The 16902-nt window shown below is 40.9% G+C and overlaps 1 long non-coding RNA gene across 3 annotated transcripts in view; it reads right to left on the bottom strand.

Moving 5' to 3' along the window:
• Nucleotides 1-482: 482 nt before the first annotated feature.
• Nucleotides 483-16902, bottom strand: part of LOC108527863 (uncharacterized) — a 53041-nt gene continuing 36621 nt past the window's right edge. For 2 of the 3 annotated variants that reach the window (XR_001884962.1, XR_001884964.1), the window contains exons 5-7: nucleotides 16699-16745; nucleotides 2278-2351; nucleotides 483-616 (exon numbers count right to left, since the gene is read on the bottom strand). This is a non-coding gene — a long non-coding RNA (uncharacterized LOC108527863). The remainder of the gene's footprint in view (nucleotides 617-2277; nucleotides 2352-16698; nucleotides 16746-16902) is intronic. The other variant, XR_001884963.1, reaches the window with a different exon arrangement.

Below are 16902 nucleotides of genomic sequence, written 5' to 3'. Positions count from 1 at the left end.
GCTGTATCGTAGACACTGTCGGTTGTTTTCCCATCAAACTTCATCCTCCTTGCTAACCAAAGGCTGACTTTATTCAGTTATTAAATTCCTTAGTTAGCCGTAGGATTGACTCAGGAGAAATTTACCCCTTCTCCAACTCTAGGAATCTTGTTTTTTTCTAAGACAAACAACATGTGACATTGCCCTGGTTACCTTCCCCTCCACCCTCCAGGCATGAACATGTGACCTAATTTGGCTCAGAAAGAACAGAAGAGGATAGGAGCATTTCTCTTTCTGGCTGGGTAGCAACAAAGAAGAACATATGTGCCCCTTGCTTCTGGTTGCTATTATTGACCATAGGGCAACCAGCCTTAGGTGAAGTCAATGCTGTGGACAACAGAATCAAAAGGCAAAAAAGAACCTGGGTTCTTTATGACATCAATAAATCACTGATTCAACCAATTTTGTAGCTGCCCTTCCTCTGGGCTTCTGTTCCATGAAATAATACATTTTCTCATTGTTTAAGCCAGTTTGAATTGGGTTTTGTGACACTTAGAGCCAAAAGCACCATAGACAACACAGCAGCCTAGCCATGAGTCTTTGCCTTCATACTGTGTCCCAAGTCCAGTAGTAACACCTGTGAACATTCAATAGAGAAAGGTGGTTAAGAGACATTGCACTAGACTCAGAATGCCTGCATTTGAACCCCACTCTACCTCTTTTAATTGCTAAATTTGGGTCAGCTACTTAGTTTCTCTGTGCTTCACCCCTTTATCAGTAAACTGGGGAAAATGATAATACCTAACTCATAGGGTTAGGATTATAATAAGGGCTAAAATATGCCATGTGCTCAGAAGAGTACTTGGAACATTATAACAGCATTAAAGTGTTGGTATTATTATTAAACACTTAGCAAATTTTTTTTAACTTTCTTCCAGAATTTTTTAAAAAAATTATTTACATCATTCAAAACTTCATTTTCATTACTGAATCATTACATGATGATTCAAAAATCATTTTTATTCTGAAGCCAGTTAAGTCCAGTTTTTTTCACCTCTGCTTCAAATGCATAGCTGGGCTTCGGCATCACAGAAGCAATCATAACAAAAGGATCACTGTTTGCCTCCTTTCTCTGCACCCCTCGTGTTCTGACAATTGACATTTCCACCCAGTGTGGAACAGACCCATGTTTGCTTTCACTCAGCCTCTTCTAATGTCTTTTAACCACCTTTTTTTTTTTTTTTTTTTTTTTTGAGAGGGAGTCTTACTCTGTCACCCAGGCTGGAGTGCAGTGGTGAGATCTCGGCTCACTGCAAGCTCTGCCTCCCAGGTTCAAGCCATTCTCCTGCCTCAGCCTCCCGAATAGCTGGGACGACAGGCACCCACCACCATGCCTGACTAATTTTTTTGTATTTTTAGTAGAGATGGGGTTTCACCGTGTTAGCCAGGATGGTCTTGATCTCCTGACCTCATGATCCACCCGCCTCGGCCTCCCAAAGTACTGGGATTACAGGCGTGAACCATCTTAATAACTGTTATGTCAATATCTTTTCTTTTAAAATTGTTGAAAAGCTACTGCTACAGTAGCAGTGACAATGCATTCTGAGGGAGCTGCCACATAGCCCATTCCTGATCGCACCTGTGCTCTGCACCCCTCGTCTATGATGATATCAAACCAAGAAAAGGAAAACTTACTACCCAAGTACTTGCTCTGTGTTTAGTACTATCCTAGTTGTTTTTACTAGGTCTTGAAGAATATTTCTATTAATAGCATGCATACAAATTAAGTGATTTTTAAATAATTTTGTATCAGTCAGAATAACCTAAGTTATATACGAGTAACCAAAAGCCCCAATTTTGTTGGTATAGAGTAACAAAGGTTTGTCTTCCCCTTCAACCTACATATCCCCTTGAAGTAAGTGGGCATGGGAGGATCAGGGTCTATATGAGGAGTCTGCAAATGTTTTCTTAAAAGGCCACTTAATGAACATTTTAGGCTTTTAAGCTATATGGTCCCTGTTGTAACAACTCAGTTTTGCCATTGTCATTTCAAATTATGCATAGACAAATGGGTATAGCTATGTTCCAATGAAGCTTTATTTACAAAAACAGGTGACCACAGGCTGTAGTTAGCTAACTCCCACTGTATATCATCCTCACTCCAGGACCCAGAGTGGTGAAGGCGTCATGATTTGGAATACTGTCGGTCATGGTGGCAGAAGGGAAAAGGATCATGGAGAAACTCTCACTCGTTTTTAAATGTTTCACCTGGAAGTGACCCCTGTCCCTTCCACTCACATTTTATTGACATGGAAAATCATATGACCACACCTAACTTCAGTAGATGGGGGAGGAAGCAGTCCTCATTGAGCCTAGAAGAAGAGAACAAGAAACACCAGTAAGCAGCCATAATGTCTATCACATGTTGCATCATTCTTCTGTTCATCTCTTTCTGTGGCTTTTTGTTGAGCTTTATGTCCCTAGTTAAGGAAATGAGTTGCAAAGTTGCGGTTTACTCAATGTTCTTATAGGTGTATTGCTCAGTTTCTGGATAAGCTGGGCCTCTTTACCTCCTTTTTCTGCTTTTCGTGTCCAGGTTGTAGACTTGTTACTACTCTTCAAGCAGAGCACTAAAGAGTTGGAGGGAAAGTGAAGCATAATGCAAATTCATTCACTTCAAGTGTGGTCTCCGGGCCTTGCCCTGCCACACAGGAAAGTCCCTTCAGTGGGCTTATTGTCAGACTTGTCTGAAGTTTGCATATTATTGACTATTAGCTAATTCACACAGTCTAATCAGAGTAACTCTTCTTGGGGGCAATGTCTGGCCTGTGTTGGACAGCTATATATATATATTAGAAGTGTGTGTGTGTGTGTGTGTGTGTGTGTGTGTGTGTGTGTGTGTGTAGGGATGAAGATTAGAGAACCTAATTTGGCCAACCTTCTCCATAGCTTCATTTACATCTCATTACAGTTTTCTGCTATTTCCTCTTTACATTTTTTCTGCTTTTCTTCCCAATGAACCCCAGTGTTTTCAGAGAATAAAAGTTAGGTTGAAGACAGTAAGAGATAAAGATAACTTTTTGGTTAAATTTCCTTTGCCTATTATGTGCCTAATCATACCCTCCTCCAAATTCCTTTCTTCCTTTCTCTCTCCCTCCCTCCCTCCTTCCCTCCCTTCCTCCCTTCCTTCCTTCTTCCATTTATCTAACCATCCAATGTCCAAATGAGTGTAATACTGTTTGCCATGCCCTGTGCTAGGCAAGTCATGGGTATATATAACTGTGACTGATAGAGACACAGTCCTTTGCTTTATGGAGCTAATAACTTTAGTGGGCAAAAATTATGATAATTGATAAGACACCTGAAGAATACTGGAAATTGGAGGATTGCAAGGGAGTAGGTGGTGATGGCATCTACCTTATGGAAGATCTTAAAGCATTAGAGGGAAGAGTTCCTGTTGTTTTGCATGAATGAAGATAGTATGAAGGGATTTTATTCACAAGTTTTTGTTCTTTAATCTTTTGCTTCCATTGTTTATGCTCCTGCCATCTTTAGTCTTGTTTGGAGAATGGCCAACAGCCAGCAAGTTCTCAGTAGATTTCCCACTTGTCATAGGTTTCTCATGTATCTGGGTTTGGCTTAAAGATCAAATTGCCTTTAGGCTGACTTCTGATCCTTGCCAGAAAAAGCTGACCCTTTCTCCACTCATCTGTGCAAACCTTTTACTTAGGTGAGACTTTCACACAATTTGAATAAAAGAACTAAAACTCTCCAGTAACTAAAAGGAGTAAGAAAGGCATAACTGTTTTGTTGCCTCCAAAGCTCAAGCCTATTATTTGAGATTTTATGTTCTCTTATCATTTTGGTTTAATTTCATTTTAATTTTTTTGTGGGGAAAAGTATGTCTAATTGGAATGCAGACCAAAATAAAATTATTAAAATGGAAAATATTTTAAGAAAATAATGTTTACATAAAATCAGCACAATGTCCAAACAAACAAAACCATATATGTACAGTGAAAACACAATTATTTTAAAACTTAAAAGTGCTATTTCATATTATAGAATTTCCAGAAAGTGTGCTCCTTTTGTTTGCTCATTAGGGGATTTAAAAAAAAAAAAACTAAGGTATTTTGACTTAAACTATTTCTATGAACTCTCTTAAACCAAACATAACTTGCTGTTTTCTTGATGACTCCAAGCCATGATTATTAATTCAGGTGATTCTGATTTTCTGTTATGTATTGATGCCTTCAGTGCCTACGAGAGAGTTGTAGGACAATTTGCCTTAACAGGAATAACAGAATGCTATCCTTTAAAAGTGTTTCCATGAAAACTCATTTATAGGTTTGGCTGTTTGGGGGTTTTGTTTTTTTTAACGTCTCTTTCATTATTAAGGATGTCAGACATCCTTCCTCCCACATATTATCTGTTTCTAGTAACCAGAAAGCTAACAATTTACTATTTTTTATTTATGTTGAGCACATATATAAATTTATATAAATTTATATGCACAGGTAAACATTTAGAATAAACTAACAGTGACTAAAACAAGAAAGAAACTTTATTTACGTGCTGTGCAAATTCCAGAGATATGCAGCACAAGACCACTATGGCACATCTTGAATTTCATAGGCATTCAGGCTCCTTTAGCTCTCTGTGGCAATATCCATAGGGTGTAACTCATGTGGTCAAGATGGTTCCTAGAGACAACAGACCAGAATTCCGGGCAGCAGACTGGGAGGCAGGAAGGCAGACACACACAGAGGGCTGGGTCCCACCTTGGTGGGGTACAACCTAGACTTCCTTTACAACAACATTTCTGTTTGTATCCCATTGCTCAAAAGTTTGTCACACTTATAGTTTTAAGAACACTGAGTAATGTAGTTTCTCTCTGAGTACATGAGTTCCTTGAATAAAATTGAGCTTCTGATACCAAGTAAAAACAGAAGAAGGGCTGTTGGGGTCAACCACTAGCAGCCTCTGCCATATTCCAATATCAAATATCCAAACCTGTTAGAAAATTATGTATGGATTTTGAGTAATGTGGATCTCTTCTAGGAAGTAAAATGAATGGCATTTAGTACATGGACTTACATATTTTAATCATGACAAGGCCTTCAATTTTTTTTTTCCAGATTCTCTGGGTTCTGAATACATTTGCTACATAAATGGCATTTGAATAACTGAGGTACTACTGTGACTGAAATGAATACTTTTATATAAAATCCTGTAGCAGAATTCAAGCAATTCTACTTTGCCATATTGTGTAGATGAATTCCAAAGTTTCCTCTCAAAATATGTGCTTCCAGTATGTGCAAGAATTACATATGGCCTGAACAATTTGGATTGGATCCTTATATTCAGTTACATCCACTTCCTTTATCACTGTTTCTCAGCTTGCACAATTTATGCCAGGACTTACTAGAAATAATTTTTTTCACATTACATTACATAACTCCTAGAGTATAAACAAAACCTTCTATTTGGAGTATTCCCTATATCTCTCTAAATTGATTCCTTGCAATGTTTGAAGGCTTGGAGTGAAGAAGGTATTCATGAAAATAAGATGTCGATTTGTGTGTTTGATATATTTGTGTTTTGCAAGGATTGCTATGGGCATTATTTCTTTGGTTCCCCAATATTTGGTTTAAAATCAGAAGCAACATTTGCATTAGTTGAACATATCCAATTTAGAGCTGGGTCTTGTGCCCCCATCTTCTTGAGTGAATTAGTTCTCTTGGTAACTCTCATGGTGGCACTCATAGTCCTTTGATGAATTGCACAGGCTGGATTTGAACTGCCCTGATCTAGCTGTGCCCATGAATGTGGCTTTTGTGTCTGAAGCAAATGGGAAAATTGGAAATAATGTTGAACTCACTGCAGAGTTATGCACTAATACAGCTGCATGGGTTGTGTACAACTACCTTACCAGGTGTCAGATGTTTTGAGTATCTTCCTGCTAAGGATTGGGTAGATCATTCTAGTTAAATGTCAGGGCTCCTGATGTAGGATTTCCAGCCTTCTGAGAAGAAATTGGCTCCCTGGCCCTCCCACTCCACAGCCATCTCCTGCATCTCAAGCTGTCCACCATAGTAAGAGTCTGCCAATCCCAGCCAAGTGCGAGGAGATAGGTGCCTGAGCTGGGGCAGATGATGCAAAGTTCTTTGTCTTCTACATTTGACATAACAATCTGTGCTCACTTTGTTTTGCTCTCGTGTCTTAGCCATTCCTTGCCTCAATGAATTCACGTGATGTTTTAGCACTGAGAGTAGATGCTTTCTTAATGTAGCATTAAAAGTAAAAGGGGATGGACACCTTAAATACCCTGACTTGATCACTACAACTTATATACATGTAAAAAAATTTTTATGCATTCCATAAATTTGCACAAATATTTTAAACAAGTAAAAGTTGAAGTAACAAGAATAGCACAGGGGCTCCCCTGCTGCACCCTCTACAGCCATGCACCATCACTATGCACTCACTCATGACTGCAGGGGAAGAGCCTGCTCAGCACTAGGGCATGATGAGAGTGGCTGAGACCCAGTCCCTGCTTCAGGTGTTATAAGCTAGTGGTGGAGGTGGGGAGAAGCCATGGTGAGTACGATGAGGGACTTATCTTGACCTGATCCAGCTCTGGCTGTGGAGGAGCTCAGGTTGACGTGGGGCAAGAAGGGAAAGGATGGGTATATTAGCTTGGGATGGCATAGCAAAATGCCACAGACTGGGTGGCCTAAACAACAGAAATTCATTTACTTGCAGTTCTGGAGGCTAGAAGTCCTAGATCAAGGTTTTGACTGATTCAGTTCCTAGTGAGAGCTCTCTTCCTGGCATTCAGCTGGCCTCTTTCTTACCATGTCCTCACATGGTGAAGCAAGAGAGACCTCTCTGGTATCTCTTTTTACAAGGACACAAATCCTGTTGGGTTAGGGAGCCATCCTTAAGACCTCATTTAACCTTAATTACTTCTTTAGAGGCTCCATCTCAAAATACAGCCACACTGGTGATTAGGGCATCAACATACACATTTGGGGAAGGACACAAAAATTTAGTCCATAATAACAGGTTTGAGATGAAATGCCCAGATGGATCAATCCACCTCCAAAATTTCATTCTCGTTATCTGAAAGATTTACATAAAAACCAATGGTTTATTCACTTCAATTATTCAGACTGGCATGGCTCCCCCATCTCCTAGCTTAGAACCTCAGCCTCAGACCTACTTCCACACGAGGAGATGGAGGATGTTCATGCCCGTTCTTGAAGGAGTGACTGCCTGAGGGGGGAGCTGAGATAAAGATGTCCTGATTGAACTCCAGACTGCACTCAAGAATGACCCCATGTCCAGAGCTGAAACCAGACAGACCTTGGGACTCAGATAAGAATATTTAAAATAGGAAGGTATCCAAAAAATATGTCGTATGTGGTTGCTTTAGAGTGGTACAGGGGACATAAAAAAAAAAAATAGAGGGCTGTGTAAAGGTGAAGATGTAAGGAATAAAGGAATCTGGCTGAAGAGCAAGATCCAGCTGAAGAGCAAGACCTACACCCTCCACAAAGGCCTCCCGTCTGTCCCTCCCCTAGCCCTCAAAGCTGCGATCAGGGTTCACCCAACAAGATTTTTCATGTCTCTTTGTGCATGTGAACAGACACCATGGGAACTTCTTGTTCTCCCCATTCCTCCTGATGTGGTTCAGCTGTGTCCCCATCCAACTCTCATCTTGAACTGTAGCTCCCGTAATTCCTACGTGTTGTGGGAGGAACCCAGTGGAAGATAATTGAATCATGAGGGTGATTTCCCCCGTACTGTTCTTGTGGTAGTAAATAAGTCTCATGAGATCTGATGATTTTATAAAGCGTTTCCCCTTTCACTTGGCTCTCATTCTCTCTTGTATGCTGCCATGTAAGCCTTCTGCCATGATTGTGAGTCCTCCCCAACCACATGGAACTGTTGGTCCATTAAACCTCTTTTTCTTTATAAATTACCCAGTCTCGGGTATGTGTTTATCAGCAGCATGAAAGCTGACTAATACACCTCCCCAGTGGGTTATCCAGAGCCAGCACGTGGAAATGGGGGAAGCAGGTATGGTGGACTGAACCAACAGTGGACTGAACTTTGACCTCTGGACATGTGTTATAATGCTTTCTAGGTCCTGGTTCCTAGAGAGAGGTTAAGATTTCTATAACTCCAGAAGAAATATAGCCCTCTCCCAGGTAAGCCATGTAGCACAGCTCTGGAGGGTGCAATTCCCACTAAAGTCTATGTGAATGATGCCCCTGGTGTTGCGCAGTGTACAGGCTGCATGACCATTCACAGTGACCCTGCCTCTTCCAGTGATTCCTAGTCCCAGAGGAATCAATCACTGTACTCACCATCTCTGGCAATAGCAGGAATGGAAACAGGGCTAATAATGACAAGGCCAAGATTTATTCAGGCGCTTATGCAAAGATATATTATTTTGCATACCGTTTTATTGTTCTAGTACACATCATATTGGAAGTGACTTTCATGGATATCCACTTTTCAGATTCCTTCCAGCTTTGCCAGGGGCAATTTGCCCAAGAAGCACAATTACTGATTCCAATTAAATGCTGATTTCACTCCCTTGAATCTAAATCTAAATCTCCTCTAGGAAAAGGAGGTTAATAATTCTTCTATTAACAAGGATGACTTGATCTAGTCTACAGCGGGCTCAAAATGTGCAAAATTATTTAAATCAGGGCTGGAAGCTAAAAAATATCCCTGATGCTTTCAAAGCAACAAGATTTGTCCTTAATTATTTAAAATTTAGCAGTGGTACATACTATTATTGAGTCTCTAAACCAATGGTCCTTAAAGTGTAGGTTCCTAAAATTGTATCATCAGTATCAACTGGGAACTTTGTTAGAAATGCAGAGTCTCAGGTCCTACCTAAGACCTGCTGAATCAGAAACTCTGGGAATGGGCCCAGCAACCTGTGCTTTAACAAGACCTCCAGATGATTCTGATGCACACGCCAAGTTTGAGAAGCAGTGCTCTGGATCTAAGACAGTGATGCTAGTCTTGGCTGTATGTTAAGATCGCTTGGAAAGTTCTTAATATGATGCCCAGGCCATATCCCAGGCAAATCAGAATCTCTGGGGGTGGAGATTCTGGAACTCTAGAATGTAATTTCCCCAGGTGATTGCAATGTACATCCAAGGTTAACAACCACTGCTTTATGAGCAATAATTCTAAAAGTTAAGTGTGTGTGAAAAAGACTTGAGATACTTGTTAAGGGTCAGATGTGCTCCTGGGGATTCTGATTCAGTAGATCGATGGTGAGGCTCAGAAATCATATTTTTAGCCAATAGTCCAGATAATGCTGCAGCATAAGACCCATGGGCCACTCCACAAGGAACACAGTATACTTAGAGCCAGACCACTTAAATAGTCTTGAGGAAGGACTGTGCTTACTGGTGGGAAGTAAGAAACTGTAGCTCTGAGGACTTACGGTTGTATGTCAAAAGACTTCGACAGACAACTGCATGAACAAGGTAGGAAATGGAACTGCAGGTGTAGAAAGGTAATGAGGCTGTTTAATTGTGATATACTCGGCAACCAGTACCTTTATTTGTCTTGGGAGCTCGTGAGCTCTCTTTGTGAGAGAGAATGACCCAAATTACCCCTTCCATTGTATGGTTCTGTTCTGGACACCTTGGCTGGCACACCCTAACAAAGTGAATCCACACAGAGTAGTCACATGAAAACACACAGATGGGTCAGGCATGGCAGCTCATGCCTGTAATCCTAACAGTTTGGGAGGCCAAGGTGGGTGGATCACCTGAGGTCAGGAGTTCGAGACCAGCCTGGCCAACATGGTGAAACCCCGTCTCTACTAAATGATACAAAAATTAGTCGGGTGTAGTGGTGGGCGCCTGTGATTCCAGCTACTTGGGAGGCGGAGGCAGGAGACTTGCTTGAACCTGGGAGGCAGAGGCTGCAGTGAACCAAGATCATGCCACTGCACTCCAGCCTGGGTGAGAGAGTGAGACTCCATCTTGAAAATAAAAAATAATAAATAAATAACAACACAGACTTTGGAGTCAAGCAATTTGAATTTGGATTTAGACTTAAATCTGGATGTCACCACTTGCTGTCCATGTGGCCTTGGAAAGTTACTCCTCTCTTTGACTCTGTTCTGATCTGTCAAATGAGAATATTGATACCGACCTTACAGGGTCATTATGAAGATTAACATGAAAAGCACTCAGCACCCGGTTGGCTCACAACAAAGGTTGGTTGTTATTTTGAAGTGTTAAATGTCCCATCACCATTTATCAACCAGAGTCTGTGTTCTAATTTACTGTACCGGATGTTGTCTAGTAGTTGTGACATCCTGGAAAACTCCTCCAGCTCCTCTGCATTGACTCATGGAATTCACAACAGGAACAGACATGAAAACTCACCATAATCTTTTAAACTAAGTAAAAACAACTAAGACTGGATAATGTAGCAATGTTTTTATCTACATAAGCACTGCACTCGATTAAGTCCTCTGAACTATTCTCCTAGCATCAGTTGAGCAAACTATACCCATAGCAATTTGGCTGGTAAAAAGTTAACTTGGGAGAAGAATCTTAAGTACTTTCCCAGCTGTGCTCTAATTGTATGTTTAGAAAGAGTGTACATACATTTTTCAGTGTGGTAACATCAAGGATAGATGCTGCTAAAGAGAATTTTAAGTGATTCATGCCCTGTTTTCTTATTCAGGAAAGCTTTTTCTAACTTTCTTCTGATAAGCCTACAGAAATAAAAGAGAATATGGTAGAGGAAGGCATTAAGAATTAAAATTGGGAAAGAATTCAAGGAGTTACCCAGTTTATTTTTTGAGTTTCAGATAGAAGAGTCTAGCCTGACCCTCATAAGGGTCAGATGAGGCAGATGGAGGTGCCTCATCTCTCAACCTAAATTCTTAGTGAAGTCCCTTATGGCTCAGCTGCAAGCCTCCTGCCACAGGACACACACTTTTCCTCTAGTGGGTTTGGGGGTGGAGAGCAGCTGGTATCACTCTCTTCATAATTACCCCATATACTTAAAGAAGACAACTGAGTCATCCTTTATCCTCTTTTTTTCCAGGAAAAAATCCAGTTCCTTAAAACTTACCTCATAGGTTCTGTTTTCCAGCCCTTTAATCATTGTGTCTTTTGTGTGCCCTGGCCAAGTCCCCTGCTTCCTCTTAGACCTGGACCTGGTCCCTGAACAAGGACCTGATTGTGCTGACAGGAATAGGAAAGCCCCCCTGTTTCCACACTCACTTGTAAGTCAAGAAAGTAGGGAACAGTCATCCCTGGCATTATTCTAGGTATGGGAAACTCTACTGTCCATGGGGACAGGCAGGAGCACACACAGCATGGGTGAGCATCATGTCAGAAGAAAGAATGTTCACAGCCTGGCCAAACAGGCCGGCCCTGCTTGGCTACAGTGGTCTGCTGCCCTGAGGCACGTTGTTGCCAGGTCTTCTGATTTTTCTAGAAAAGTTCAAAATCTGGACTTTAAAAGTATCTGCCTTTTTTTTTTTTTTTTTTTCCCAATGTCATCTACCATCTCAAAAATATTTAAACAATCTGTGGGCAAATAAAACATGTCTGGAGGCTGAATGGGGTCCCTGGGCCTCTTAAGAAATTATGTTCTAGTTAATGTAGTATACACAAAGGCCAGTCAGGTGTGGGTGGGAGCCTGGGGACAGATTAGGAACACAGAAAGAAGGGCAACTGATGTTTAGCAAGAAACAACCATAATAATGAACAACTGTAAACACTCATTTAGATGCGGAAAAGAGAATTATTAATAAAGTATTGAAATAATTACCATTTTAATTCAGTGCCTGGAGTATAGTAAATGTTCAAAAAATGTTTGCTAACAAATACCTTGCTTTTTAATATTGTTTTACCATTATGAAATACTTTATAATTTCTCTGCTTCCTTAGAACAACCCTGAGAGGTAAGAATATTTTTCTTTCCATTTTCAGGTCATGCCCCTAGAAGCAGCAGAATTGGAGCTTTGATCCGCACGCTTGATTCACTATTTCTCCCTCTTGGATCTTGTCTTCCCAAAACTTTGCAGGTGGGTATCAGTGGACACCTGGGTATGTAATGTGATCTGAGAGTCCACCCTCCCCTCTTTCCTACAAAGAACCACTTCTCACACGTGGTTGAAAAACAAAAACAAAACTGAAAGCAAATAAAGGGATTATGAAACTTAGGAATTCCCCTCTACCCTCACCCAGCCACCAAGCTCTGCAGGAACTCTCTAAAGACAATCCCCTTTTACTTTTCTTTATTATTTGTACAGACAGGGTCTTTCTCTGTCACCCAGGCTACAGTGCAGTAGCACGATCATAGCTCATTGTAACCTCAAACTCACGGGCTCAAGGATCTTCCCACCTCGGCCTGCCGAGTAGCTAGGACTACAGGTGTTCACCACGACGCCTGGCTAATTTTTTAATTTTTGGTAGAGACGAGGTCTCACTATGTTGCCCAGGCTGGTCTCAAACTCCTGGGCTAAAGTGATTCCCACAACCTTGTCCTCCTAAAGTTCTGGAATTACAGGCATGAGCCACCACACTCAGTGAAGGCGACTCTTATAATCAGCCTATGAAAATGGATAGGTGGCCTATGAAAATGGATAGGTATTTTATGGGGTATATGTATGTGTTTGTGTGTGTGTATTGGAACATAAACAGTAAAATTTTATAATTTCTTTTATTCTTTGCTTTTTTTTTTTCTTTTTTGAGACAGAGTTTTGCTCTCGTCACCCAGGCTGGAGTGCAATGGTGTGATCTCAGCTCACTGCAGCATTCGCCTCCCAGGTTCAAGCAATTCTACTGCCTCAGCCTCCCGAGTAGCTGGGATTACAGGTGTCCACCATCAAGCCCAGCTAATTTTTGTATTTTTAGTAGAGACAGGGTTTCACCATGTTGGCCAGGCTGGTCTCAAACTCCTGACCTCAGATGATCTGCCTGCTTCAGCCCCCCCAAAGTACCGGGATTACAGGCGTGAGCCACCACACCTGGTCTCTTTGCTTGTTTTTAAGTTAAGACTGTAATTGGAATAACTTTCCACATCAATACATATGGAACTGCCTTCTTTTTAACCAAATCCTTGATGGATTTAGGTTTTAGTCTTTTACTCTTATTAATAATGCTTCAGTGAATAACTCTCACTGTGCATCATTTCACACATGTGGAAGTAAATCTATGGAATAAATACAGTTAGAATTATTAGATTCAAGGATGTACATGTTTTTAGTTTTTGAAGCTTGCCAAATTGCCCTTCATAAAGCCCACATTATACCATCACAATCAATGTATAGAGTGCTATCATCCTATTTCATAAAAACTTTACTTTTCGGTTTCTTCATCCACCTCCATGCTCACACACTCAACAGCCCCAAACTGTTCAGCTTCTGGAATGCAAAATTCAAACATACACCTCGTCCATAACTGTTATCCAACTACTCCCATTACACCCTCACGCCTTCCCCTAGTAGTTGGTTGCTGCATTCCCTTTCTCTTCCCATCACACCTAGCTCTGTGATCTGTCACTTCATCCTGGATCAGGCCAACCATTGCCACCTCCGAGCCAACATGCTAGCTACCAAGTGCTCCTAGAGAGAAATCACGCCACCTGGGCTGCTCCAAATTCATATGCCCCAACCTCACCTGGACCCTCCGCAGTGCTCCTAGGGATCAATGCTCCCTTCCCGGAAGAGGTTTCAAAGCTTTCCATTCTCCTCGGAACTCCCTCCCCACCAACGGATGGCCACCCTTTCACCTTCCTCAGGGAAATGAGAATTTCATTTTTCTTCCCTCTCTCCTCCACTTTTCCTCTCTTTCTCTTTTCCCTTGTCATTTAAGCCTCTTCTAACCTCTCTCATCTAAAAAGCGTCTCTCTTGACTCTGCTCTACCTCTTCCTGTCACTCTCTCCTCTCTCCCCGTTCACGGCCTCACTTCCTGTGAGAGAATCTACGCCGCGATTATTCCACCCCATCTCACATTTAGTCTGCAAACCTCTAAAATCTGACTTCAACCATCACAATTAAAATTGTTCTCGTATGCACCCAGTAAGCTGACAGTAATTACTGTCAACCTCTTGCCACTTGACCTCGCTGCAGCATTGGACACTTTTCCATCCTCCTTCATGAAACGGCCTTTTGTTCTTTTAGCTTCTGGCGCCTCATCTCTTGCCACTCACCACCTCCTGTCTGTGCTGCAGCCTTATTCAGCTTTTGGCACTTCCTCATGTGTTGGATGGGGTGTTGACTCCTCAACTCTCCGAGTGATTAGTCTAAACCAAGCATAGTGATTTCACTCCCCTAGCTAGCAATTTGATCCGGAAGAAGTATGTGATCCAAGCCTGGCCAATAAGACATGGTAAGTTGTCTGCTTGGGATCAAAAGAGATTTTTTAAAAAATTATTCCTAAAGGGTCACGTGGGAAAAACAATATATCTTCCTATGCCGAGGATGGAGCAGAACACAGGGAGGAGGCAAGAGCCCGGAGAACACACAGCAGAGGAGCTCAGCCATATGGACTCTGTCTGAGGCCATACTGCAGAGGACCTCTTGTTATGTAAGATACTAAACTGGCTCATGGCTTAACTAGCTTGAGTGAGGCTTTATTTGCTTGAAGGCATTTGAACCTATACACCATATTCACCTCTCTATTTGTATGTGTTGTTTCTTCTGCCTGGAACCTTTTTATGACCTTTTATCTCCTCTTTCCTACTCATCTGTGAAGCCTCAACTCAGGCATACTTCTACTAGGGGGGCCTTCTATGGTCCCTCAAGAGAAGGCATCTTTCCTTTGTGCTCCTATAGTACTGTGTGAGAATAGAAGTATAATAACTTACTTGGGCCAGTGTGGTGGCTCATGTGGGTAATCCCAGCACTTTGAGAGGCCAGGGAGGGGGAGAACTACTTGAGACCTGGAGTTCGAGACTAGCCTGGGCAACAAAGCGAGATGCCCCCTCAACCCCACGCATTTCTATACAAAGTAAAAAGAAAAACAAAATAGCCTAGCACAGTGGTGTGCACCTAAAGTTCCAGCCACTTGGGAGGCTGGTGTGCGAGGATTCTTTGAGCCAAAAGTTGGAGGCTGCAGTGAGCTATGATTGTGCCACTGCACTCCAGCCTGGGTGACAGGGCAAGATCCTGTCTCAAGGAAAAAAAATTACTTGAATATAACTCCCACTAGACTAATTCTTTGAGGAGGGAGATGACTTTTAGCACCCAACACAGTGCCTGGCACACAATAATTGCTCATTAAATATCTGCTAAAAGAATAAATATTACTTTGATTGATCTAACCATCACTTTTTATGGTAATAACAATATTGGCAAAGACTCATGGAAATGAGCACCTCCCTCACTCATAGCGGATGGTAGAGTTTTTTTGAATTGCAACTTGACAATATGTTTTAGAGTACAAAAAAAAGTATGCCAGAATGTCACTTCTAAGAGTTTATCATTACAAAAGAATCAGGACTTATTTATATATATGTCCAGGCCTGTCTTGTTCTTAATGGTGAAGTGTCAAAAGCAATCTACAACAGTAGAGTGAACTGGTTAAATGAATTCTAGTATATCTATATATTGCAATACTAAGCAGCCAACATTTGGTGTTTCTGAAAAATATTTAATCATTTGGGAAAATATTTACATTATGTCATTAAGTGAAAAAGCATGTAACAAAAGCTATATCCAAGTGTGGTTCCTATTTTTAAAATGTACATGAACAAAGAAGACTAAAGTAAGGAACAGTGGCTGACAACTGTAATCTGAGTACTTTGGGAGGCTGAGGTGAGAGGATCACTTGAACCTAAGAGTTCGAGACCAGACTGGGCAACAAAGCAAGACCCTATCTCAACAACAACAAGAACAACATCAAAATCAGCCAGGCATTGTAGTGCATGCCTGTAGTCCCAACTACTAGGGAGGCTGAGGTGGGAGGATAGCTTGAGCCTGGGAGGTCAAGGTTTCAGTGAGCCATGATTGTGTCACTGCACTCCAGCCTGGATGACAGAGCAAGACCCTATCTGTGAAAAAGAAAGAATGAAAGAAAAAGACTAGAAACTGTGCACTAATATTTTAATAGTGGTTATCTGAATGGTAGGATGTAATTTTAATTTCTTCTTCATGCTTTTCAAAATTCTCAACAATAAATATGTATTTTTAAAAGCTGTTAAAATTAATATTAAGAATAGGAAAGAAAGGTGGGAAGAAGGAAGAAAGAACAGAGAGAGGTGAAAAGACAGGAGAGAAAGAATAAGAAGATGGGACTCTGAATCAGGATAATTGAGCTTTAATCCTAGCTTTACCATTAAGAGACCGTCCAGTTCAGGCTAAGTCATTTAGTCTTTATCCCTCAATATCTCACTCAGCAAATGGAAATAATAATATTTACCCTGCCTCATGGAATTTTTTTCAATACAAAAAAGTATATGAAGGGGCTTTGAAAAAATGTATATATTTTGTAATATCAGATGTCATTTTTATTCACACAGATATTGTTTAATCACAGCTACCCTTTCTATAATTTAAGCCCTTAAACACATTTTTTAAATCTAAATAATGAAATCTAATCCATTATTTTCTATGTGGCTTTCCAGGCATTTGAGAGATGTCAACAGTTTCATTCAGTCAATACAGGTGTCTGTTTCATTGAAACAAAAAAATAAAAATTTCTTCCACTTACCAAAATGTCTGAAATCCCCATCTTCCTCATTCCTTTAAGTTGAAGTACTGAAAGTTGCATGCCAAAATAAAAAGTTATATAAAAAATGGAGCATTTCTTTCATGCTTTACATTCTGTAATATAAAACATGTGACCAGTGGCTTGTAAAGAGAATAGAGAAGATGCCTTGAAGAGCTAAGTCACAGATCACCACTTTGGGGAAAG

Source organism: Rhinopithecus bieti, unplaced genomic scaffold (genome assembly GCF_001698545.2).
Source record: "Rhinopithecus bieti isolate Rb0 unplaced genomic scaffold, ASM169854v2 scaffold_5051, whole genome shotgun sequence".
In the NCBI taxonomy this organism is placed as follows: Eukaryota; Metazoa; Chordata; class Mammalia; order Primates; family Cercopithecidae; genus Rhinopithecus; species Rhinopithecus bieti.
This window is presented reverse-complemented; position numbering and strand designations above follow the sequence as displayed.